This window comes from Odocoileus virginianus, chromosome 26 (assembly GCF_023699985.2).
Source record: "Odocoileus virginianus isolate 20LAN1187 ecotype Illinois chromosome 26, Ovbor_1.2, whole genome shotgun sequence".
In the NCBI taxonomy this organism is placed as follows: Eukaryota; Metazoa; Chordata; class Mammalia; order Artiodactyla; family Cervidae; genus Odocoileus; species Odocoileus virginianus.
Genome location: NC_069699.1, coordinates 25041212 through 25065489, shown reverse-complemented (window position 1 = coordinate 25065489; position 24278 = coordinate 25041212). Strand labels below are relative to the sequence as shown.

Sequence of the window (24278 nt, the reverse complement as noted above, 5' to 3'; positions counted from 1 at the left end):
TACCTCCTGAGAAATCTGTATGCAGGTCAAGAAGCAACATTTAGAACTGCACATAGAACAACAGGTTGGTTCCAGACTGGGAAAGGAGTATCTCAAGGCTGTATATTGTTACCCTGCTTATTTAACTTAATGCAGAGTACATCATGCAAAATGCCCAGCTGGATGAAGGACAAACTGGAATGAAGATTTCTGGGAGAAATATCAGTAACCTCAGATACGCAGATGACACCATATGGCAGAAACCTGATGCGGAGAGCTGACTCATTTGAAAAGACCCTGCTGCTGGGAAAGATTGAGGGCTGGAGGAGAAGGAGACAACAGAGGATGAGATGGTTGGTTGGCATCACTGACACAATGGACATGGGTTTGGGTGGACTCCAGAAGTTGGTGATGGACAGGGAGGCCTGGCGTGCTACAGTTCATGGGGTCACAAAGAGTTGGACAGGACTGAGCGACTGAACTGAACTGAAAGAATAACTAAAGAGCCTCTTGATGAAAGTGAAAGAGGAGAGTGAAAAAATTGGCTTAAAACTCAACATCCAAAAAATGAAGATCATGGCATCCAGTCCCATCACTTCATGCAAATAGATGGGGAAACTATGGAAACAGTGACAGACTTTATTTTTGGGGGCTCCAAAATCACTGAAGGTGGTGACTGCAGCCATGAAATTAAAAGACACTTGCTCCTTGGAAGACAAGCTGTCACCAATCTAGACAGCGTGTTAAAAAGCAGAGATATTACTTTGCCAACAAAGGTCTGTCTAGTCAAAGCTATGATTTTTCCAGTAGTCATGTATGGATGTGAGAGTTGGACGATAAAGAAAGCTGAGCACCAAAGAATTGATGCTTTTGAACTGTGGTGGTGGAGAAGACTCTTGAGAGTCCCTTGGACTACAAGAAGATCAAACCAGTCCATCCTAAAAGAAATCAGCCCTGAAAGTTCTTTGGGAGGACTGATGTTGAAGCTGAAACTCCAATACTTTGGCCACCTGATGCGAAGAGTTGACTCATTTGAAAAGCTCCTGATGCCATATGACCCAGCAATCCCACTTCTGGGCATACACACCAAGGAAACCAGATCTGAAAGAGACACGTGCACCCCAATGTTCATTGCAGCACTGTTTATAATAGCCAGGACATGGAAGCAACCCACATGCCCATCAGCAGACGAATGGATGAGGAAGCTGTGGTACATATACACCATGGAATATTACTCAGCCATTAAAAAGAATTCATTTGAATCAGTTCTAATGAGATGGATGAAACTGGAGCCCATTATACAGAGTGAAGTAAGCCAGAAAGATAAAGACCATTATAGTATACTAACACATATATATGGACTTTAGAAAGATGGTAACGATAACCCTATATGCAAAACAGAAAAAGAGACTCAGATGTATAGAACAGACTTGTGGACTCTGGGAGAAGGTGAGGGTGGGATGTTTCAAGAGAACAGCATTGAAACATGTATATTATCTAGGGTGAAACAGATCACCAGCCCAGGTTGGGTACATGAGACAAGTGCTCGGGCCTAGTGCACTGGGAAGACCCAGAGGGATCGGGTGGAGAGGGAGGTGGGAGGGGGGACTGGGATGGGGAATACATATAAATCCATGGCTAATTCATTTCAATGTATAACAAAAACTACTGTAATGATGTAAAGTAATTAGCCTCCAACTAATAAAAATTAAAAAAAAAAAAAAAAGAAAAGCTCCTGATGCTGGGAAAGATTGAAGTCAGGAGGAGAAAGGGATGACAGAGGAAGGGATGGTTGGATGGCATCACCAATTCGATGGACACGAGTTTGAGCGAGCTCCAGGAGGTGATGGACAGGGAAGCCTAGCATGCCGCAGTCCATGGGGTCACAAAGGGTTGGACACAACTGAGCGACTGAACTGAACTAGATGAGGAAGGCTAGATGTCTCATTAGGTAACAGTCAATAGTCTATAGCCCTCTAACAGGGAGAGACATTATACTTTGTCATAACTTCCATATGTAAGCATTTTTTGAGTATTTTTTGTTTGTTCAACACTTATAACAACATGATGAGTTGGATTAACTTATAACAACATGGGGAAATGGGTTCAGAAAAATCAGGTGACTTGCCCAAGTTTGTACAATTTGTAAGGAATTGTACTCATTTGTAAGGAATTGAACTCAAACCCCCAGCCCTGTCTAACTTTAATCTACTATACTTGGATTCCTTTATGGGTCCATCAGTCTCCCTTAGCCAGACCAGGAGCAGGATTGATGCCAATGAGCAAACAAACCAAAAGAGATTCTCCAATGTGCCCAATTTCCTGCTTCACTTTAGAAAACCAGCATGCTGGGCTGATGTTCCTTTAGGAGAACGGGATGGTTTCTTCATCACCTGCTATACCAGAGTGTTGTTTCCTCCAGTTCTGTCCTGGGCTCTGTGAAGATTCTCACGGAGGAAGCCATGTGGACACAATCAATAACCAACTCAGTTTTCCATCTCCGACTTGACTACTTGTGTTCTCAGGAGGACAGTCCAGTTAAAAACAACTCTTTCACGAATGCATGCCATCTAAATCTGCCCTGGGACTTGGTCCCTTGGTTTTCCTCTGGCGCATCTCCAGTCTGAAGAAACTACCACCTGGATGGTTTGGTATCACTGTCGTACTGCAGCCTCTGAGCCTCCTCTGAGGAGGGCTAGGTTTTATTAACAGTGTCCATCGAGCGAAACATCAGTGGGATGACAGCACTTTGATTGTGCTCAAACTGTGACTAAGAAATCTTTGAAAGACCTGAGTAATTGTCCCTTTTAAAAGCTATCTACTTCCAGCAGGATTTTATCTATATGCTTTAACTGGCATCGGAATAGAAGTTAAATAATCATAATCATTATTTTGCAGGGAAGGAGGAAGGTAAAGAAATGCTTTATTTTCTTGAGGTTGGCAGGCCTTTGAGAAAGAATTTCTTTCTCCTCTGTCACTTTTATAAAAAAGAAAAATCTATAAAAATCTTGTCAGGGAGAGCATTTCACATCCTTTTTGGCTAGCCTCATGGTCTGAAGTGGTTGGTAGGGATTTAGATACAAAATTCCCCCAGATTTTAAGGCAAGTTCTTTCAGTTACACTGTAAGAATTGCTTACAAACCTGGTATCCAATACCTGTGATATAAAGGGCATTGTTTTCCAGTGTCATTCCCTTTTATCACTTTTAATTAAACAAATAACAGGCATTTTCTAAAAAATGAAATGCAATTGTTAACTTCAGCCATTTTACAAGCCTCTCAATTTCTCAAAAGGTTTTTTTTTTTCAAAACAAACAAACAAACTTGAAAGCAACATTGTGTGACCCAGGTACTGCTCTCTGTGGGTTTCTCCTGCACTCTCATGAGATCCTTAGGGCACTTAAAACTGACTCACTCATCTCCCTTTTTCTCTAATTTCTCATATAGTGTGGGCATCACTGGAATTGAAAAGGACTCTTGCATACTTCAGGGCTTCTCAGGTGGCTCAGACAGTAAAGAATCCACCTGCCAATGCAGGAGATGTGGGTTCAATCCCTAGGTTGGGAACATCCCCTGGAGAAGGAAATGGCAACTCACTCTAGTACTCTTGCCTGGGAAATCTCATAGACAGAGGAGCCTGGTGGGCTACAGTCCATGGTGTCGCCAAGAGTCAGACATGACTTTCTGATTAAACAGCCACAACTTGCATACAGTAGACAGCCTTACTCTAGCTATCTAAGGCTGAGGGTATAAATAGAAGATGCATGTTCATTACTGCAGTGTAGACTGCTGATTCATAACTGGCATTAGGGTCAGGCAGATCCAGTCTCCAAATTCTTCTCTGTCACTAGCAAGCTGTGTGACTTTGGGCAAAGCCCTGGATGACTATAATTCTCAGTATCCTCATCTGCTTTGCCAAGATAATTATAGCCCCTTTGTAAAAGTGTTTTTCTGCAGAACAGAAGCTCCATAAAAATCAAGGAGTATTGTTCGCTTTGTTTACGGGTACATCCTGGTGCTGAGCACAGGGTTGTGGCACATAGCACTCAATAAATATTTATTTAGAACAGTTAATAAATAATTTTACATAAACTTTAGTTAATTCATAAAGTATTTAATCACTCATTTAATCAAGATATTAAAATATTATTGATAAGATTTAATGAATATTTTATTTGATAATAAAATTTATTTAGAATGAATAAATATTCATTATTTAGAATAAATGAGAGATAATAGTTTTTAGTATAGCTGCCAGTCTACTATGGCCCAATAGATAGTCAGTATTACTATTATTTTTTCCTCCAGGAGTTTCAGATTGGTCTCACACAGACTAAAGAGGTCACATAATTGACACCCCTTTCCTTCTTTCACCTGGAGCTTTATTTTCTGTGTTTCAAGTCTTTGTGAGTTATATTTCAGCGACAAATCAAATGCTAAATGCTTCTTGAGCACAACCATTATGTTCAATGTCAGCAGTTATATATAAAAAACAGACAAAAAACTTGTTTATATTTTAAATGGGAAAAATACATGCTGACACTTCTCACCTTGCCAAGCTTTAATGATTCAAATCATTTCTTTATTGGGATTTTAACAGCTAACATAATGGAGGACTTTAAAAATTCTGTGAATAAATAAATTCCCTACTCCAATTCACCTTCTTTTCTAATACTGTTTCATTTAGGTTCTACTTTATTTATAAAAGATTTGCAAAACTTTGCTGAAATTTAATGGGAACTTCCCCCTATTTAGTTAGCTACAATTCAGATCTTTACAGAGTTCTCATACTCTCTGATTCACCTCCTATGTCCTATATAAGTTCTACTCTCTGCTAACAAAGGAATGATTCTGTACTGATCCAGAGGCTTCAGTTAACTAGCAGTGACCAAAAGTGAGCTGAAGGCAAGGGGTGGCTGGGAGTAGGGATAAGGGTTATAAAGGTGCTGGGGGAGTGAGACAAGTGGAGAGACTCTTTTCAGTCTGGCCCTCTCCAGAGAGAGACAATAGCATTGATCAAGCTTCAGACTCCAGGACTCTGCTTCTTAAAGTGTATTAGGAAGAGCCTCATCAAGTACCTGTTAAAACTGCAGATAACCTGGACCAAAGAGCGGGCATTTTTGGATACAAGACAAAAACTTGTATTTTTAAAGTAAGTCTTCATGTGGACATCTTCAGTACTAAAGTACACAAACTTATGGCAACCTAGATGAGCATTGAGTGCTGGGACTTGCAGCCATGAGATCCCAGACCCCTTTTAATAGGAACTATTTTATAACACTTCCTTAAGCCTCTTAGATCATCAACAGAAAATCTAACCTACCTATTCAAACAGTGCCAAAAAATCCACACACTTTCCTAAATGTAATTTAAACTAGAAATGAAGCAAAAGTAATTCATGTCAAATCAACACTTTGATATTTAAATGTTCATATATATCCAACTACACCAGAAGACAATGAAACAGTTTATGTGTGCATTCAGACATGATAGTACCATGACTATTACAGGAACAAAAATTGTTGCTCCAGGTATTTTTTGTTGGGAATTCAAAAGCTAAGGCACCACTGCCATTAGTGATAGAATTTTCCAAAATAGTGAACAACTCTTAGTAAAATTTTGAACAAAAGACCATCTTCCCTAAAATTGCATTGTGGTTGCATTCTTGGCAAAATCAGTGAGATATAAAAATGGTGCTAGGAAGACTTTGTAGATCATATGGAGTTATTTTCTTAGCTCAAATAATTACAAACAGGCTTTCAGTTACAAAAACGTCCAAAGAGACACTCGAAGCTCATGCCAAATGCAGAATAGAGAATCATTCATTGTGTTGGTTTCTCTCCCCTGTGCAGGAAATCCAACACCCGCAGCTCCCATCTTTTAAATTCAAGAAGGGTCCCCTTCATACACCAAGTTCTGTAACAACCCAAAACAGTCCTTCCCCTAATTTGTACAATTCTCTCACTTAGAACCACTGAACTAGAAAGTTATGAACCAGGGAGAGACATCAGCGAGCAGAGTGCAAAGCAGACCTGTCATTCGGTCCCTGAGCCATGACTGACCAGTCTCTGCTCAGGGTCTATGCGTCACCAGAGATTCAGGGTGCTAAGCTCTTTAAACTCAGTAAGTCACTTTTTTCTCATAAAAATCCTTTGAAGTAGGTTTAAAGCCCTTAGTTCACATCAAGACACTGATGTTTGGAGTTAAACAGCCTGGTCAAGGTCCCTGAGTGGCATGGTTGACATCTGAACTAAAGTGTGAATCGAAGGCATGGTCTTCCATGGCACCTGCCGCTGCCCAGAACAAGGGAGCAGTGCCGACATCAGGGTGCCAGCCTATGGAGCAAGAGTCCAGGGGAAAAAGAGCAAAGGGTATTACTTGTAGTAACAAATTTAATAGCATTTAAAATTGGAACTGAACAACAAAAGCAAGATTGGAGATGGACATACTTCACTAAAACTTCCATGTGTAGGCCTGAATTAAGTTAGACAGGAGTGCCCCTGAATTTAGGGTTTGTTTTTTCTGGGGTTACTTTTATACACCCAAGTGTCCAAACTCTTGCAGCATTACTTGGGCTTTAGGGTGGTGTTGGTTTGCCAGAGGGTCTTCTCAGTATCTGGTCCACCTGCAGCTTGGCAGTTTCTTTACACTTGTCCCTTGAAGGGCCTTTTCTCTCTGCTTTTGTTCCTGCTACAAAGATAAGACTCTTATTTGTAACTTGACACTTGCTTGGTCCTGATGGTTGGGGCAGAGGAAGGGCACATCCTGCCTTTCAAGTTTAGCATCAGACTAAGCAGATGCTGGTCTTTGGTTGGCCTTTGCTAGCTTCCTCTTAATGGCTTGCTGGCTTTCTCTGAGCACGAACTGAGTGCTCAGATGTCATGTCTTCTTGAAAATGCTTGTTTGTCTTCAGATTTCAGATGATTGACAGCTCTCTGATGGGTTCAAGTAAAGTTGTGAGTTGGGTGAGTATCTGGTATTTTTTAGTATAGTGGCAAAGATAGAAGGGACACTTCTTTTCTGCTTTCTACATCCTCTGTCGAGGTGAAAAACAGCTTTATGAGAAACATGAAATGTTTCAAATGATCACATGCACATGGTTAGAACTTGAAATGCTGCCTAAGAACTCTGTGAAAAAATAGTCCTTTGGGCAACTGTTTATCATCTACATGCTATAATTCAGAAGGAATTATTTTTATTTAATTCAACTCTTTCTGGTATTATTTCTTCTATTATTTAGCAATGTTGCCAAATACATGTACACACAGCTATTTCTTGTTTAATCAATTTTCAGTTCAGTTCAGTTCAGTCACTCAGTTGTGTCCGACTCCTTGCGACCAAAAGGACCGCAGCATGCCAGGCCTCCCTTCTATCACCAACTCCCGGAGTCCACCCAAACTCAGGTCCATTGAGTCAGTGATGCCATCCAACCATCTCATCCTCTGTCATCCCCTTCTCCTCCTGCCTCCAATCTTTCCTGGCCAGCATCAGGGTCTTTTCAAACGAGTCAGCTCTTTGCATCAGGTGGCCAAAGTATTAGAGTTTCAGCTTCAACGTAACTCAACATCAGTCCTTCCAATGAACACTCAGGACTGATCTCCTTCAGGATGGACTGGTTGGATCTCCTTGCAGTCCAAGGGACTCTCAAGAGTCTTCTCCAATACCACAGTTCAAAAGCATCAATTCTTCAGCACTCAGCTTTCTTTATAGTCCAACTCTCACATCCATACATGACCACTGGAAAAACTGTAGCCTTGACTAAACAGATGTTTGTTGGCAAAGTAATGTCTCTGCTTTTTAATATGCTATCTAGGTTGGTCATAACTTTCCTTCAAAGGAGTAAGCGTCTTTTAATTTCATGGCTGCAATCACCATCTGCAGTGATTTTGGCGTCCCCCAAAATAAAGTCAGTCACTGTTTCCACTGTTTCCCCATCTATTTGCCATGAAGTGATGGGACTGGATGCCAGGATCTTAGTTTTCTGAATGTTGAGTTTTAAGCCAACTTTTTCACTCTCCTCTTTCACTTCATCAAGAGGCTCTTTAGTTCTTCTTCACTTTCTGCCATAAGGATGGTGTCATCTGCATATCTGAGGTTATTGATATTTCTCCTGGCAATCTTGATTCCAGCTTGTGCTTCACCCAGCCCAGCATTTCTCATGATGTACTCTGCATATAAGTTAAATAAGCAGGGTGACAATATACAGCCTTGACGTACTCCTTTTCCTATTTGGGAACCAGTCTGTTGTTCCATGTCCAGTTGTAACTGTTGCTTCCTGGCCTGCATACAGATTTCTCAAGAGGCAGATCAGGTGGTCTGGTATTCCCATCTCTTTCAGAATTTTCCACAGTGTATTGTGAATCAATAAGGTCTAATCAATTTTAGACCTTATCTATTGATTACCAATGCGACAGATGAGGACTTAGCTCAGTAATATAATATTCTACCTCCCTTCTCTAAAATATAACCATAGTTCTAGATTTAGTTTCTATCTCAGCAATATTTGTAATTATAGGCTTTGTACTTGGATCCCACTTTTATTTATCATTTTGTTCACTACATATTGCTTTGGGTCCCCCTGTTTACATTAAGCTTTCTGATCACCTCTATTTCTTTCCAGTTTCCTCTCATCCTTCTCTCTTTCTTGTTTATCTGTACTGACTTAAATTATTTTTTAGTTTGTGTTTTTCAGAACCTTAATGAAGATTTTCTTGTTTTACAGGTAGCATGAATCCAATCATTGCCAATCAATGAGCAGGGATTGCATCATTATGACATTGCAGATATTTGCTACACAGCCAAGTAGTGTGCTATGAGTATATTTCATTTCTTTTAGAAGCTTTGATAATTTCTATTTGTCATTCTTTTTTCAAGCATCATCTACTTTTAATGCAGCCTGTGTTCCTCCGTCATCTCATGGGTGGTATTAAGTCAATGACTGCCCTTCTCGACTTCCTGAATCTTTGGTTTCAGCAAAGACTGTAGTGTGCATGTCTGTCCCAGCCTTCCAATTTACCCCTCCTCCTGGTAACCATAAGTTTTTCTTTTCTTTTTTTTTAACATATGTGACTCTATTCCTGTTTTGTAAATAATTTCATCTGTGCCATTTTTAAAGATCCCATATCATATGGTATTTGTCTTTCTCTGTCTGACTTCACTCAGTTTGACAATCTCTGGGTCCGTCTATGTTGCTGTGAATGGCATTTGTGAGTTTATAATGGTATCCTCATTGCAGGGGGTTTGTACACTTTGACTTTCTTTGTTACAATTGTAATGGAGTCTTGGGAAGGGGACATACATAAATTCGTGGACTCAGTCATTATCCTGAATCATATACTATGGTACTGTTTCATGAGCTTGTCTGGTCAACATCCCAAGGGAAGAGCAGAAGAGCATTGTGTAGAGAGATGGAAGCAATCTGAAACTGTGCGCCATAAATTAGGCAGAGATACTTGTGATGAGCCTGGTAGGATGTAAAGAAATGTTGTTTCTTAACTTCAGTTTCAGAGTTCTCAAAAATCTGTATTTACTGCCCTCATAAGAAGACATAGACTGTCCGCTGATAGTCAGAATCTTGAAGGAAACCAAGAGAGGCATGTGTATCAAGCAATCTAGATGCATAAGAGCTAATGGAAACAAGAAAAGGCCCATATACAGGGAGTAGGTCGTTCACCATTAGATCTAACCATCCCATCAAAACTGATGAGGTGATAGGGCTGATTCATGTTGATGTACGGCAGAAACTAACATAATATTGTAAAGCAATTATGCTCCAATTAAAAATAGATGAATTTAAAAAACTGATGAAGTGAATCTTGATAGCAGACAGGTAATATTTCTTTCTGTTAAATTGGATGACAAATTCATAAGCCCTTTCACCTCAACGACATCTAGTTCCTTAGCTCATCTATTGCCTTTAATGGTCACTGGACACAAGTCGATCCCTTAAGAAAGGCAGGTGAGTGGAAAAGCCTTGCCAGCCATGGGGACATGAACAGTCACCTGTGGGGCTCATCCTTTCCTTTGACATTCAGAAGATATTTATTGAATAACTACTCTCTTCTCAACACATCCAATTAGGAGAACCTTGAGCAAGTTATATTCTCGTTGAGTATCTAATTGCTTTTCTGTGAAAGTGAAAGTGAAGTCGCTCAGTCGTGTCAGACTCTTTGCGACCCCACGGACTGTAGCCCACCAGGTTCCTCTGTCCATGGGATTCTCCAGGCGATACTGGAGTGGATTGCCATTTCCTTCTCCAGGGAATCTTCCCCAACCCAGGGATTGAACCCAGGTCTCCCGCATTGCAGGCAGGCGCTTTAACCTCTGAGCCACCAGGGAAGCCCTATGAGGGTTAAAATAGCATCTATTTCACAGAATGGATGAAGTGAATGAAGTGAATTTATTCTCATGAAGTGTGCAGTGAAGCATCTGAAATGACTAAATGCTTAGCTACTTTTATTATTAAGATTAACCAAAACACCTGACCTTGAGGATCTCAAGGAGGAGACAAATATATATGTAAACTAATATTGCAATTTAAGTATAAACCTATTTGCAGGGAAGGAATAGAGACACAGAATAGAATAGCTGTAGAGCGTGGGCTTGTGGACGCAGCAGGGGAAGAAGAGGCTGGGACAAGTTGTGAGAGTAGAATTGACACATATCCACTACCACGTGTAAAACAAATAGCTGGTGGGAAGTTGCATATAATACAGGGAGATCCGTTTGGTGCTCTGTGATGAACTAGAGGAATGGGTTAGGGGAGGAGGGGGAGGGAGGCTTCAGAAGGAAGGGATATATGTATATATATATATATATATATATATATACATACTTACAGTTGGATTCATATTATTGTACAGAATAAACACATTATAAAGCAATTACCCTCCAGTTTAAAAAAAAATGGGTGTTATGAACATAAATAGATGAGTTAAATAGAAAATAAAAATAAGATGGTAGATATAAGCCTAAATATTCCAATAATTATATTAAATATAAATATTAAAAGATAAGATTGCCCAAGTGGATGAAATAACTCAAAAGTGTAATGCTTATGAGATAAAACCTTACATATAAAGGAGCCCAGGTTGGATGCATGAGACAAGTGCTCCGGGCTGGTGCACTGGGAAGAGGGGATGGGATGGAGAGGGAGGCGGGAGAGGGGATCGGGATGGGGAACACATGTAAATCCATGGCTGATTCATGTCAATGTATGGCAAAAACCACTACAATACTGTAAAGTAATTAGCCTCCAATGAATAAAAATAAATGGGGGAAAAAAAAAGAAAGAAAAAAAAAGGATGCAGACAGGTTGAAAATAAGAGGATGGAAGAAGACATACCATAAAATGAGTAACAGAAAGAAAGTTTACAGTCAAAGAAGTATTTCTTCTTCACACATAGTTTTGCAAAGGGGAGTGCTAAGGAGCTGGGAGAGTGACTCTGCTTTCATGAGCCCTGTTCCAGGCTGGATCTTCCAGGTGCCACCATTTGCCAGCCATGGGAAAGAAGGCAGAGTGTGTCTTCTTTGTACAATGTGCTAGAATGTACACGCTCAACATTTTCAGGTTCCAGGCAGAGAATACCCATTACTTCTGCTCAAATCCCACCGATGGCACCTTTATCACATGGCTACAGCTAATGTCTAGGAAGACCACAAGATCTAGTCACTCGATCAGCAACCATGTACCAAGATGAATTTGTGGTGAGGGACAATTCTTTCAGAAAATAAAGACCTTTTCCCTCTTAAATACAGGAAGGAGAATGCATATTTCAACGTCCCATTTTATAGGAGAAGAAATGGGGTTTCAGGGAAGTTTATTACAGCCACTCTCACATAGCTAGAAACTGTGCATGCATGTTAAGTCACTTCAGTTGTGTCCAAATCTTTTGCGATGCTATGGACTGTAGCTCACCAAGCTCCTCTGTCCCTGGGGAATCTCCAGGCAACAATACTAGATGGAATTGCCATGCCCTTCTCCAGGGGATTTTCCCGACCCAGGGATGGAACACATGTCTCTTATGTCTCCAGCATTGGCAGTCGGGTTCTTTACCACTGGTACCATCTGAGAAGCCCAGCTAAGTAACTGCAAGGCCTCAAATCCTCGGCTGCTCAATTCCAGGGCCCTTGCTCTTCAGTGCTTGTTACACAGTCCCCGCAACTCCTTTCCACGTCTTTTCATCTATGCATCTCTCGGTTTCTCACCAAGTTTGGGAGTAGACTTGAAAGCCAGGAGGAAAACAGGACAACAAGCGAGCCCATCAAGGTTAAGAAAGAGCTGATCCCATGATACAGTCCACCAAGCATGCCACAGGAATGACAAAGAGCAAGGCTGCTGGCATCCCAATGGGGTCCCACACCGGGTAACACTTTTCTGGTCTGGGGAATACAAATCCAGTTCAGACAAAGAATGATGTGTACCCTACTCTCTCCACTTTTTGTGGGAGATAAATTATGCAGAAATGTAGCTAAGATTCAAAGAGGAAGTTTTGCTTTCTTATTTTTTTTTCCATTTATTTATATTAGTTGGAGGCTGATTACTTTACAATATTGTAGTGGTTTTTGCCATACATTGATATGAATCAGCGATGGATTTACGTGTGTTCCCCATCCTGAACCCCGCTCCCACCTCCCTCCCCATCCCATCCCTCTGGGTCATTCTAGTGCACCAGCCCTGAGCACTTGTCTCATGCATCAGACCTGGACTGGCGATCTGTTTCACAATTGATAATATACATGTTTCAATGCTATTCTCTCAGATCATGCCCCCTCACCTTCTCCCACAGAGTCCAAAAGTCTGTTCTATACATCTATTATTATACTAAATTCTTCATTTTTTTAGACGCTTTATTATTTAGAAAGCATGGCGAAAAACAAAAAGGAAATCTGTTCAACCAGAAAGAGCATATTGAATTATTACAGAAGAGATAGCCTTCAAATTCTGAAAATATCCATAAATTGCAATTTAATTCCAGAGTAGTGACAAAAGTGAAGGAAAGAGGCAGGAGAAGAGAAAAGGAAAAAAAAAAAAAAGGAGAGGTGAGGTGGGAGAGGCAGGGGAGGGGAAGAGAAGAGAGACCGACTGTCTTCCTATCATATCCTAGATTTCAAACTATCTTGATGTGATTCACCAAATGAAAACCAGTAAGTTTCTCTACAGACTCTTGTTGTAGCGATGCTTGTATTTCAAGTCTCCAAAGAAGTGCCTAAATCTGAAAGACTCCATGGATTATTTCGGTTGCCAGGGAAATTGCCTGGATTTGAATGACTCTCAGTGATTCCTGAAGACAAGCCCTGGCACTTAGAAGGGCCCGTGGTAGCACTAGTCTTCAAAGGCCACGACTCGGCACCAGCAGCCCTCACTCTATCTCCAGATCCAGCTACTTGCCTCTCATATTCTCTGAAGTCTGAACTTTTCCTGGGAGGCAGGGGGTGGAGGGGACATACACTGCAGTGCTGTATTATGGCATGATAATTTCAGTAATTTACAAGGGCCTTAATTGCACACTCAGGAATCTTCTGTCACCAATTTTGCTTTTGGTTGGATTTATTTTGTACTTTTTAAAGCACATCAACATGATGTCACAACTAAGAGATAATCTGAGAGAATAAAACTAAAGTAGATGATTGAAGTAGTAACAACTATTTGCTCTGTGTCTTCTAAGAATGACATATTTTAGTCATTATTTATTTAGTCATGCTTAGTCATTATTTTTTCATCATCAGTATAAGTAAAACTCACTCAGTTGTGTCCGACCCTTTGTGACCCCATGGACTGTAGCCCACCAGGCTCCTCTGTCCATGGAATTTCTCAAGCAAGAATACTGGAGTGGGTTGCCATTTCCTTCTCCAGGGGATCTTCTCAATCCAGGGATTGAGCCTGGGTGTCCTGCTTTGCAAGCGAACTCTTTACCATCTGAGCCACGAGGGACTCTGTTCTTAAAATCAGCCATAGAATACAACAGATTAGAGGGAAATGATAAAATGATTAAGTGACAAAATGTAGATGGATATGGTTACTGATCTGTAGGTCTAACTGATTAAAAACAAAGTCAGTATCCATGAAGGCCCTCTTGGGGTGCAGGGATCAAAACTCTAATGTACATATTTATATTTAAATTCTATTTGTGTGAAATTCTCCAGATGTTGGTTTTGAAGGAGCAGTGGAGAGAAGAATATTTTATTGCTCTGAGCTTATTCTATAAATTCAAAGATGGAAAATGTCAAAATTACATTGGTTAATTAAATCAGATGAAGGCAATGTGGCTCCACATACTTTATCATGTAACTGCTTAAGGGAATGAATTTCCTCATCAGTGAAAGGTGAGAGAAAGGTTAACTTTCTAAGTTCTTTTCACTCTGAAATACTATGATTTTATCCAGTTATCAGGGGAAATGGGCATTTTGAAAGCAGCTATTAGACCCAAGCATGGCTAAAATATGGCATAGGGTATGTTTTGTTTTGCTGCCCATAATCCACTTGTCCTTCTTCTAACTGTACCTTTCCCCCTTTTTTTTTTTTAAATCTCTTCTTCAAATTGCCGCTTCTCTGAAACTCATTTAAGGCATATCCAGTGGATTTAGTATATATATAGTAACTGACTTCCCTAGTTCCTCAGCCCAGATTTGTTCCAATTTCTGTGATGAATCAAGTATCTGTGTGAGGAAGTCTATGGTCTCTCACTGACAGGCCCACTCAGAATTCAGAGCCTAGTGACAGCAATCAGGTTACCACTTCTAAATGTCACAACTGGAAAATACCCTGGAAATAATCCACTCTATCTTCTCAGATCCCAGTTTAGGGAATCTGAGGCCCTCAAACATTAAGAGACTTGCTCAGCAACACAGAATTAGAAATGACCAACATCTGGGCTAGAACTTGGTTCTCTGGCTGCATGATCAGTAAATCACAACCAGATATGCAGGTTCATAAATTGTCAGGATTACCACATCCATAAATCAGTTTTAACACTTAATGGAGGTGTATTTTTCTGTACTCATCAAGTCATCTTGCTGAGTTCAATGGGCAAGAGAAGTTCAAAATTATCAAGACAACCTTTAAATAATTTCAAGTGAAGATCATACTATGGACACTCCTCTGAAAGCTTCAGTCTCAATGGCAAATCACAAGAGCAATGAACTTCTTTGTTTAACTTTCTTATGTTCCATTTCTTTATTTGTAAAATAGCAATAATAATAAATTTCCCCTCAGACTGGTATGAAGACAATATAAAATAATACAAGTCAGCTGTTTAGTACAGATCTTACTCAACCTCAGCACTCTGTTATGATCACTTCAATCATTACTAATACTAATGGTATTATTGCTCTATGACTAGACCTGGGGAAATATCCTTAAATAAACAACAATGCCTAGCTACACATTCTTTACTTAACAGTAACTAAAACAAGCTTTTCTTGCAATTGGCTTAATTAGTTAAACTCTTATCAGAAGAATGTTCTAGTATAAATGTAAGAATGCCCAGAATCTCTGTTGAATTGCATCATTCAAGCTTGATTTAATCACCAGTGTGAACTATCTCACTAAGCCAATCCAACCACTTTTTATTAGAATTGCACTGACAAAAGATAAGAGCTTGTGTAGCATTTCTGTATCTTTACAATTTGATGAGTTTATTCTGTTGACTTTTTTTTTTTGGTATAAAAATGTTTTCTTACATACTTTCTAGTCATTAAGCGGAGGGGAAATAAAAAGAAAATGAAATTGTTTCCTAATAAGATTGAAAGGCAAGTGTGTCTAACAAGCCTTGGAGTCCCAGAAGCATCAATGCAAAACATGTCTGGTGATAAACACACTCAGTTATTCTTGAATAACAAGAGGACTGTACAATTTAATTCAAATAAATAGAAAGCATTCAGTCTACAGTTTAAATGCTATATTCTTGGGCACCAGAAACCATCAAAATGGTCCCTCTTGACCCAGGTTGGAAAACAGCACATTCTTTTGGTGTAAAAACAAAAGTTAACGTCTTCACTTGTGTCCTCCAGAGAGCGTGCCGGCGCTACAGCGTTCAGCTAGTTTAGCAGCTCTTACAGTGAGGCCTTGACAGGAAGAGTCTAAGTCCTTAACCCACGAAAACATTTTCTGAAAAGCCAATTGTAGTATATTTTCCTCCATGGTCTCAGTGAAATACAGAGGAAGAGAAAGAAAGGGAGGAAGAGAAAGCTATTCTCCAAAAGGAAACAGAGCAGAGATCTGTAGAAATGCAAAACTCACATGGTTCTGGCGATGAGAATTCAGTGGTTTGGTCCTTTGATTCGTGAGCTTCCAAATTATGAAGGCTCCTCTTCCCTTGATTAGAAACATAATCCAGAAAACTGGAAAGATTTAAGCATTCTCCAATCAACCAAGATAACCAATGTGATTATCCTGGAATATGCCCTTTGAGGAATTTTTTTTTACAAGTCTACAAAATCATGACAGACTTTCCTATTTCTTTGCTTGCTTTTAAATAATTATCATGATAATAATTCTCCTACAACATGGTTTCCAAAGGCTTCTTATCACCACCACTGCTACCAAGATAATTCAAAATACTATCATCTTTCACCTGGATTGTGGTCTCCACGCTTTTGCTCTTTTCTGCTTTTAGGCTATTCTCAGCCAGCCAGAGAGACAGCACTTAAACCTGTCGGAGAAGTTCCTCTCTGCTCAGACAGAATCTCTCAGTGACAATGAGAGATTGTCACTGTCTCAGACATTGTCATTGTCTCAGACAATGGCTTTGCATTACACACAGAGTAAAAGACAAAATTTAATATGCCTCCCTAAACATCCTCAGCTTTTTTTTTCCTGACCTCACATCTTATTAGCTTTGGCCTCTTTCATTCTACATCAACCACACTGACCGCTGTCTCACCAGGCAAGCTGCTGTCTCAAGGCTTAGTGAATTAGCATGGACTGGTCCTTTTTCATTGATGTTTTTCTTCCAGACATACCTGGCTCCCTTCCTTCCTTTAGGATTTCACACCTGCCTGTCTCTCATTGCGACTTTCAGGGGCTACCTTATCTAAAAGTGCAGTACATACCATCTACCTACCCCTCCTCCCTTTTTTTGGTTCAAGTTGTGTGAAGAACAGCCCAAGAGATGCAATGAGGGAGCGAGGAAGTAAGACTGGGAAAGGAAGGGCTATTAAGGAATATGTCACTTAGAGGGTCAATTGGGCTGCATTTACTGGGAATCCCCTGAAAGACCTTACTGTACATGCCTCGGAATTGTCTTCCTGAAGTGCCAGGAAGCTGAAGTATTTATCTGCTCACCCAAATTCTTTCCTGGGGCCAGATTAACAGAGACACACAGGAAGCTATCAACATGTATGGGGACTGCCTGCAGATTTCTCTGGGGATGGGGGTATGTGTGTGTGTGTGTGTCTGTGTGTGTGTGCATGTGTATGCTTGGCAGCAGTAATACACAATTAACATCTAACTGGTGGTCCTGTCTCCGGGTTTGCCCCCTCCCTCTCACCCCCATCTACAGCTCCCAAAGTGATGCTTCTAAGGCACCAACTAGATCAAGCTATTCACGTGTTTAAATCTGTCAGTGACTCCCCACTGCTTTCAGAATAAAATCCAAATTGACTCTATATTTCACTATTCTTCAAGCTTCATCTCTTACTCATATGAGGCTCCAGGCAACCATACTACTAATAACTCTAGATTCTCTCTGAAACCACACTCATGAGGCCCCCAAACATAGCAATCCTTCTGTCTGAAGGCTATTCATAAAAGTTTAAAAATCATTTACTTGTTCAGCTACATGCCAGGCTCTGAGCAAGGCACTGCAGATGTACTAAGAAACCACAGCTCTCGTCTTCAAAGAGCTCACTGTCAAAAAGCCCACTTCATCCATTTTCTGTTTTTATGTCTTTTTCTCTTAGCACTTAATTATCTAACATACTATATTTATTTTACTTATTTATCTTGTCTACTGACTTTCTGTCTCACTAGATTACTGATTTTCAAAGAGAGAGATTTTAATTTGTTTTCTTGAATCTCCACTGTTCAGAATGGCACATGGCACATCATAGGAAAGGAGCCCAACAAATATTCATTGAATGAGCTCTTTATGGAAACTAATTAATGAATAGCTTCATAGTATTCACTTGTTTTCAGGTACCATACTTTACAAATCACCTACTTTGGGCCACTTAGTTTGCTTCCATTTATACTTTTCCAATAAATGACACTTAATGAACCTCTGTGAACATACATCTTTGTCTATGTTTACAATTATTTCCTTAAGTTTAATTCCCAGAAGCTAAATTGCTGGATTAAACTAGTTTACAACTCTCTATCAATTGTGTATCAATCTTGCAATATGTGTAAGACACTATTTTTTTCTTCACACCCCATCTGGCACTGGATATAAGCATTGTTCAAGCCAGTCTGATAGGCATTTCATTGTGATTTTAATTTGTGTAGTTTTGCAAGTCACATCACTTTTTGAAAAAGCTGGCTTTGGTCTGTCCTATTTTATGTAGTTTTCTAGAACGGACATGGAGAAATAATTAGTAAAAGGAACACACTAAAGTTCAGTTGGTCCCCTCTTGGTCTCCATCCATTTTATATTAAAATATGGCTAGCACAAGCTGTTATACTTAGAGATGACAGCATATCTGGATTACTGATGATGTCATCTTTGGAAAGGGTACTGCATCAGTTTCATCACACAGCGAACTGAACAGATAAAGTTTTGAGCTAACTACCCTAGGAAAGAAGAGTTTCTGTGACATCTCCTACCTCGGACTTTGATGAGGAGCTCCTGGTACCTCCAATATTGGGTCACCTGCTTCTGAGCTCAAAAAGCCACTTAGAATACCTGTCACCTGGAATAAACTCCATCTTCCAATATTAACAAACAAACCAAGAGCCCACCCAGAAATTCAAGGTATTACATACTTTTCTTTCCCAGAATAAATACTGGCAAGGAGAGGGAGAAGTGTTAAACCACCCTGAAAGAAAGAAGTTTCTACTCATTTTCTTAACTTTGAGATAAAACAGACATGGATATCTGAGACATCAACATGGTGTTTGAAATTCAAGCCCACTGCGCAAACTCATCCCATTTTGTAAGAATCGACACCTCCAGGCATCACGGCTGGACAGTGGGTCCCTAGGCACGCTATTCATGCCTCACCCAGTCCTCCTTGATGCTGCTGTATGTTTTCAATGAATCACATCAAAATTCTAACCACAAAAATCCAGAGCTGATGCTCATTTTGGGAAGCCAATTTCTCTTTCCAGCTGAAAAATTTATTAGTAAAAGAACATCATCAAAGAACCAGCTGCTATGATATCAACTAGCACAGGAATGTGCAAGAGGGGAATTTTTCTTTAATGTTTTCTCAGAATTCCTCCCTTTTATGAATTTGCCTGAAAAGGTAAGTTATATTATAAAGTTTTTTTTTTTAGGAAAACATTTTCCTTTTCTTATATTGTGAGTTGTTTTTTAAGTAAACCCTTGATTTTTACATCTTATTGAAGAACTTGTTTTCCCCTGGGTCAAAGGGGAAATAATCTCTTCCTTCTACTTCTAGTTTGGCTGAAGTTTGAGGTTGGGGCTTATCAAAGTGATCTGTATGGAAACAGAGAAGCAGTCCTTGCTCTCTGTGCCAAACTCATCTTGTTTAACCTCCAGGGATGCTAATGAGAATCAGAGCTGACTGGTCCCAAAGGAATGCCACAGGAAGCCAGACTGTGTTCCTTCTGCATTTGAAAGGGCATTTAAATGAAACCTGCAGCTGTTTAGAATGTGGTTAGGAAGGCTTCCTATGGACTTTTTGTCAGACCTCTGGGGCAGATATAATGAGAGATCTAGATGTAAGTTTTAGGGGAAAAAGATCAAACCACATGAATCTTAACCTTTGTTCTTCCAGTGAAGCAAGAGAAATATTCAGAATACAACTGTAAAATGCACCTTATGTCAGAGAGGACTCACAGCTCTGTGCATTCTGTTTGCTTCACTGCCCATTCTTTCATGAGATGAACATGCATTTGAAGTATGCACCATGTTCTAGATATGAAATTAGATGCCTTAGAGAAAGTGACTAATGTGTTAGTGAGGGTGATAATCCCAAAGGGAAATAAATAGAACCCTTTAAAGTTAGCATTTAGTGGAAGGTTAGAGAAGGAAATGAGAAATGCAAACCCAAACCACAATGAGGTACCATTTCACACTGGTCAGAATGGCTGCTATCCAAAAGTCTACAAACAATAAATGCTGGAGACGGTGCAGAGAAAAGGGACCCCTCTTACACTGTTGAGAATGCAAACTAGTACAGCCACTATGGAGAACAGTGTGGAGATTCTTTGAAAAACTGGAAATATAACTGCCATACCACCCAGCAATCCCACTGCTGGGCATACACACCGAGGAAACCGGAATTGAAAGAGATACGTGTACCCCAATGTTCATCGCAGCACTGTTTACAATAGCAAGGACATGGAAGGAACCTAGATGTCCATTGGCAGACTAATGGATAAGAAAGCTGTGGTACATATACACAATGGAATATTACTCAGCCATTAAAAAGAACACATTTGAATCAGTTCTAACGAGATGGATGAAACTGGAGCCTATTATACAGAGTGAAGTAAGTCAGAAAGAAAAACACCAATACAGTATATTAACATATGCATATGGAATTTAGAAAGATGGTAATGATGACCCTATATGTGAGACAGCAAAAGAGACACAGATATAAAAAACAGACTTTTGGGCTTTGTGGGAGAAGGTGAGGGTGGGATGATTTGAGACAATAGCATTGGAACATGTATATTATCATATGTGAAACAGATCGCCAGTCCAGGTTCGGTGCATGAGACAAGTGTTCAGGGCTGGTGCACTGGGATGACCCAGAGGGACGGGATGGGGAGGGAGGTGGGAGGGGGGTTCAGGATGGGGAACACATGTACACCCATGGCTGATTCATGTCAATGTATGGCAAAAACCATTACTATATTGTAAAGTAATTAGCCTCCAATTAAAATAAATAAATAAATTTTTTTTAAATGTGGTGTGATGGAGAATAGCTGAGAAGGATACACTTTACAGATGTTCAAGGGGGGTTTCCAGGAAGAGGAGATATTTAGATAGAGATGTCCAGAAGAAGGTGCTGGTTATTGAAATAGCTTTTTATTCACAGTATAACATTGACTCAGAACCTCTGGGGTCTTTCTTGAAAAAGTCAATATCCCCTTCCTGTCTGAATAGGATAGCTTGTTGTTCAATTTCTCTGATAACTTGAGAGATTTAAAGATGCTCCTAATCACCTGCTGTTCTAAGAGTTTAGAAGACAATCATGGATAATGAGTTAATAGAGCTTTTTCCCCTTCTTCATAAGAACTTAACCTTTTGGTTAATTCTCTACTCTGTTCCCCTGGTAACCTCATAAGGTAATGTGTCAACTGTTGCTAGGCAGTGTTGTTAATGAAATGACTCCATACAGGAAGGTTACATTTAGACTGGAAGAAGCATATCTATCTGATGGGGAGTCATAGCTCCAGGCTCTCCTGAGTGGGGTGAGTGCTCTGACAACTGGGCAGGGCCCTGGCGCAGATCCTGGAAACTCTGCCTGTGATGCAGAGGTGGAGCGTATCAGCTCCCGTGAGGCTAGGGCTGCTCAGATACCTGCCCGACGGGCTTCTCTTGCACTCGAGCAATCACCTTAGGAGAGATGCTCTGAAAACCACAATAACTGTCCCACGGACACTGCAAGGCTTTCCACAGGAGGAGAATGCCACTGCCTCCCTCCTGGGAGCTTTGGACTCTGAATCCCAGCCTTCTTAGTACACTGTGGCCTATGCTGGCTCTTGAGTCCAAAGCTAAAAAATCCCTGGTAGGCTCTGCAGAGGAAGAGGAAGTTTCAAAACATTGAAGAGCTTTGGGTGCAAAAGTCAAATGCAGAGTGATAGCCCTGAATTGGGAGGAATCAACATAATCTCCATTTGAAACTTATTTCTCTTTCTGCCATCTACATAGTTTTCTCTTCTCATGGATTTTGCCTATTGCCAAATATAGAAGATATTGAAGCGATGACTAGCATCCACTCTGTTGCGTAATTCCAAGTCTCCTGGATTTCACAGCACAAGGAACATAAAAAAATTATTGACCGAGAAAAACACCAGGTTTGTCAAATTTTCTTCTGCCAAGGAAGAGTACAAATAATTGCAGCACCAGCACACACCCTCAACTCTCTGTGTCGTTTCCAAAAGGGAAATATTACATAAATGTAAGAAGGAGATGACTTTTAGGTTAGGTTGAATAAATTTAGTTTTATGAAGCTTACCAGGTATAAGAAGAGACAGTCCATGTTGGATAGATCTGGGGAAAGCCCTACCTTAAAACTTGTAACCCACTTGTGTTTTTTTTTTTCTCTTGTTGTCAGTAATTGGGGGAAAACCCATCACAAGCTCACACTGGCCCACAGCCCAGTATCTGGGAAACCCCAAATCAGATGTCTTCAAAGCTGCTTTCCAGCTCTGAAATTTTCCAATTCAAACCTCACCCACTCTATAAAGACCATTTTCATCACACGGTTTTCTGCAATGGTACCAGCCTAAGCCCTCCTTTCTGAATTATTTATACAAATGCAATCAATACTTCACAAGTTTGATATTTATTCAATTCTATCTTACACCATTAACTAAACATCTTCTCTGTGATCAACTTCCCAGTCTAGTAAGATGACACATTCTTTAACACGTAAGAGGAGCTCTTTCCCATTCACTTAGCAAAGGTCTAGGCTAGAGGTTGGCAAACTTTTTCTGGAGAAGACCAGGTAATAAGTATTTGCAGCCTAAAGGGTCACGTGGTCCTTGGTGCAATGATTCAGTTCTGCAGGAACAGAGTAAAATCAGCCATTGGCAATACATAAGCAAATCAGCGTGGCTTTCTTCCAATAAAACTAAACAGGCTAGATTTGGCCTTTGGGCCATAATTTGCCAACCCTTGTTTTAGGCAACAGGACAGGCTGTTATTTAGTCGCTAAGTCGTGTTTGACTCTTTTGTGACCCCATGGACTGCAGCCCGCCAGGCTCCTCTGTCCATGGGATTTCCCAAGCAAGAACACTGGAGTGGGTTGCCATTTCTTTCTCCAGGGGATCTCCCCGACCCAGGGATCGAACCCAGGTCCCCTGTGTCTCCTGCTTCGGCAGGTGGGTTCTCTGAGCCGCCAGGGAAGCCTATAAAAGGACAGGCACTCTTTGCCCTGTTTGCACATGAACTAAGGATTCCAGTTAAACTATTGACATCCTACTGTTGCCGCTTGGTACTCCATCGATTTACGAGATGTTCTTTTCTATATGGGAAAGTCATTTTCCCAGCAGAGTTCCAGATGTTGGAAAGAGGGAGAGAGAGAGAGAACACCCACTTAGTAAGCAGATTGACAAAATTAACTTTGGGTTAGGACGTCATGGGCAACTTCCCCCCGTTAATTTGTAGCTTAATGGCAGAGTCTTTTCATAGGTTCTGAGGGTTATAGAGTGAAACCTAGTTCTTTTAAGGCACTAATGATGAAGGAGAAAGAAGAACAGGAGGCAGGGGTAGAAAGGGAAGGAGAAAGTGATGAAGGTGAAGAAGAGGAGCAAGAATTGTAGGTGGAGGGTTTTATTCCTTATTCTGGGGGATTTTTTTAAACTGTACTATTTTGTGTACTTTCCTATAATCCTCTAATAAAACACTTACTATGGAGAGAATGTTGTGGGTAGCAAGTTCTTATAATGTCTTTCTCTGAAATTAGACTGACTGCTTACCAGAATAGATACCCATGCTGTCGAAAGGGTTGATTTTGGGGTTTGGTCTTCATGGAGCTTAGTTTGTTTTGTAAAGCTCTCTACATTGCTACTCCCTAGGAACACCATGCAAATTCTGGTGACTGATTGACTGATCTGCGGGCTGTCCTACTGTTTTTAAAACATTTTATACTGTCAGCAGTTGTCTCGACCCACTGTGCAGAAATTAGGAGGCAGTAACCTGCTTCTTTTTTAAAATGACAGCCCAGTGCAAGCCTATTGTTTTAAGGTCTTCTGTCCTTACAGGAATTAGACGGGAACTGATGGCCAGACAACCAGTAACAGTCAACTCCGTGTGGGAGTCCCAAGAGAGGACGCCTTCACAGCCCCTGCCTCACAGTTCATGTTCAAGGTAATGGCATGCCATCAGGCCATCACTGCATATATTTGAAATAATGTGTTCCTCAGCAAGGTGTTTATTAATAGACCAGAAAAGGTAGTGTTTTGTTCCTATTGTTTGATACAATACCAGTGCAATTCGCTAC

General features: G+C 40.4%; 1 long non-coding RNA gene across 4 annotated transcripts in view; it reads left to right on the top strand.

Moving 5' to 3' along the window:
* Nucleotides 1-21425: 21425 nt before the first annotated feature.
* LOC110137481 (uncharacterized) overlaps nt 21426-24278 on the top strand; it is a 43755-nt gene continuing 40902 nt past the window's right edge. For all 4 annotated transcript variants that reach the window (XR_011483681.1, XR_011483680.1, XR_011483682.1 and 1 more), the window contains exons 1-3: nt 21426-21522; nt 21983-22128; nt 24040-24145. This is a non-coding gene — a long non-coding RNA (uncharacterized lncRNA). The remainder of the gene's footprint in view (nt 21523-21982; nt 22129-24039; nt 24146-24278) is intronic.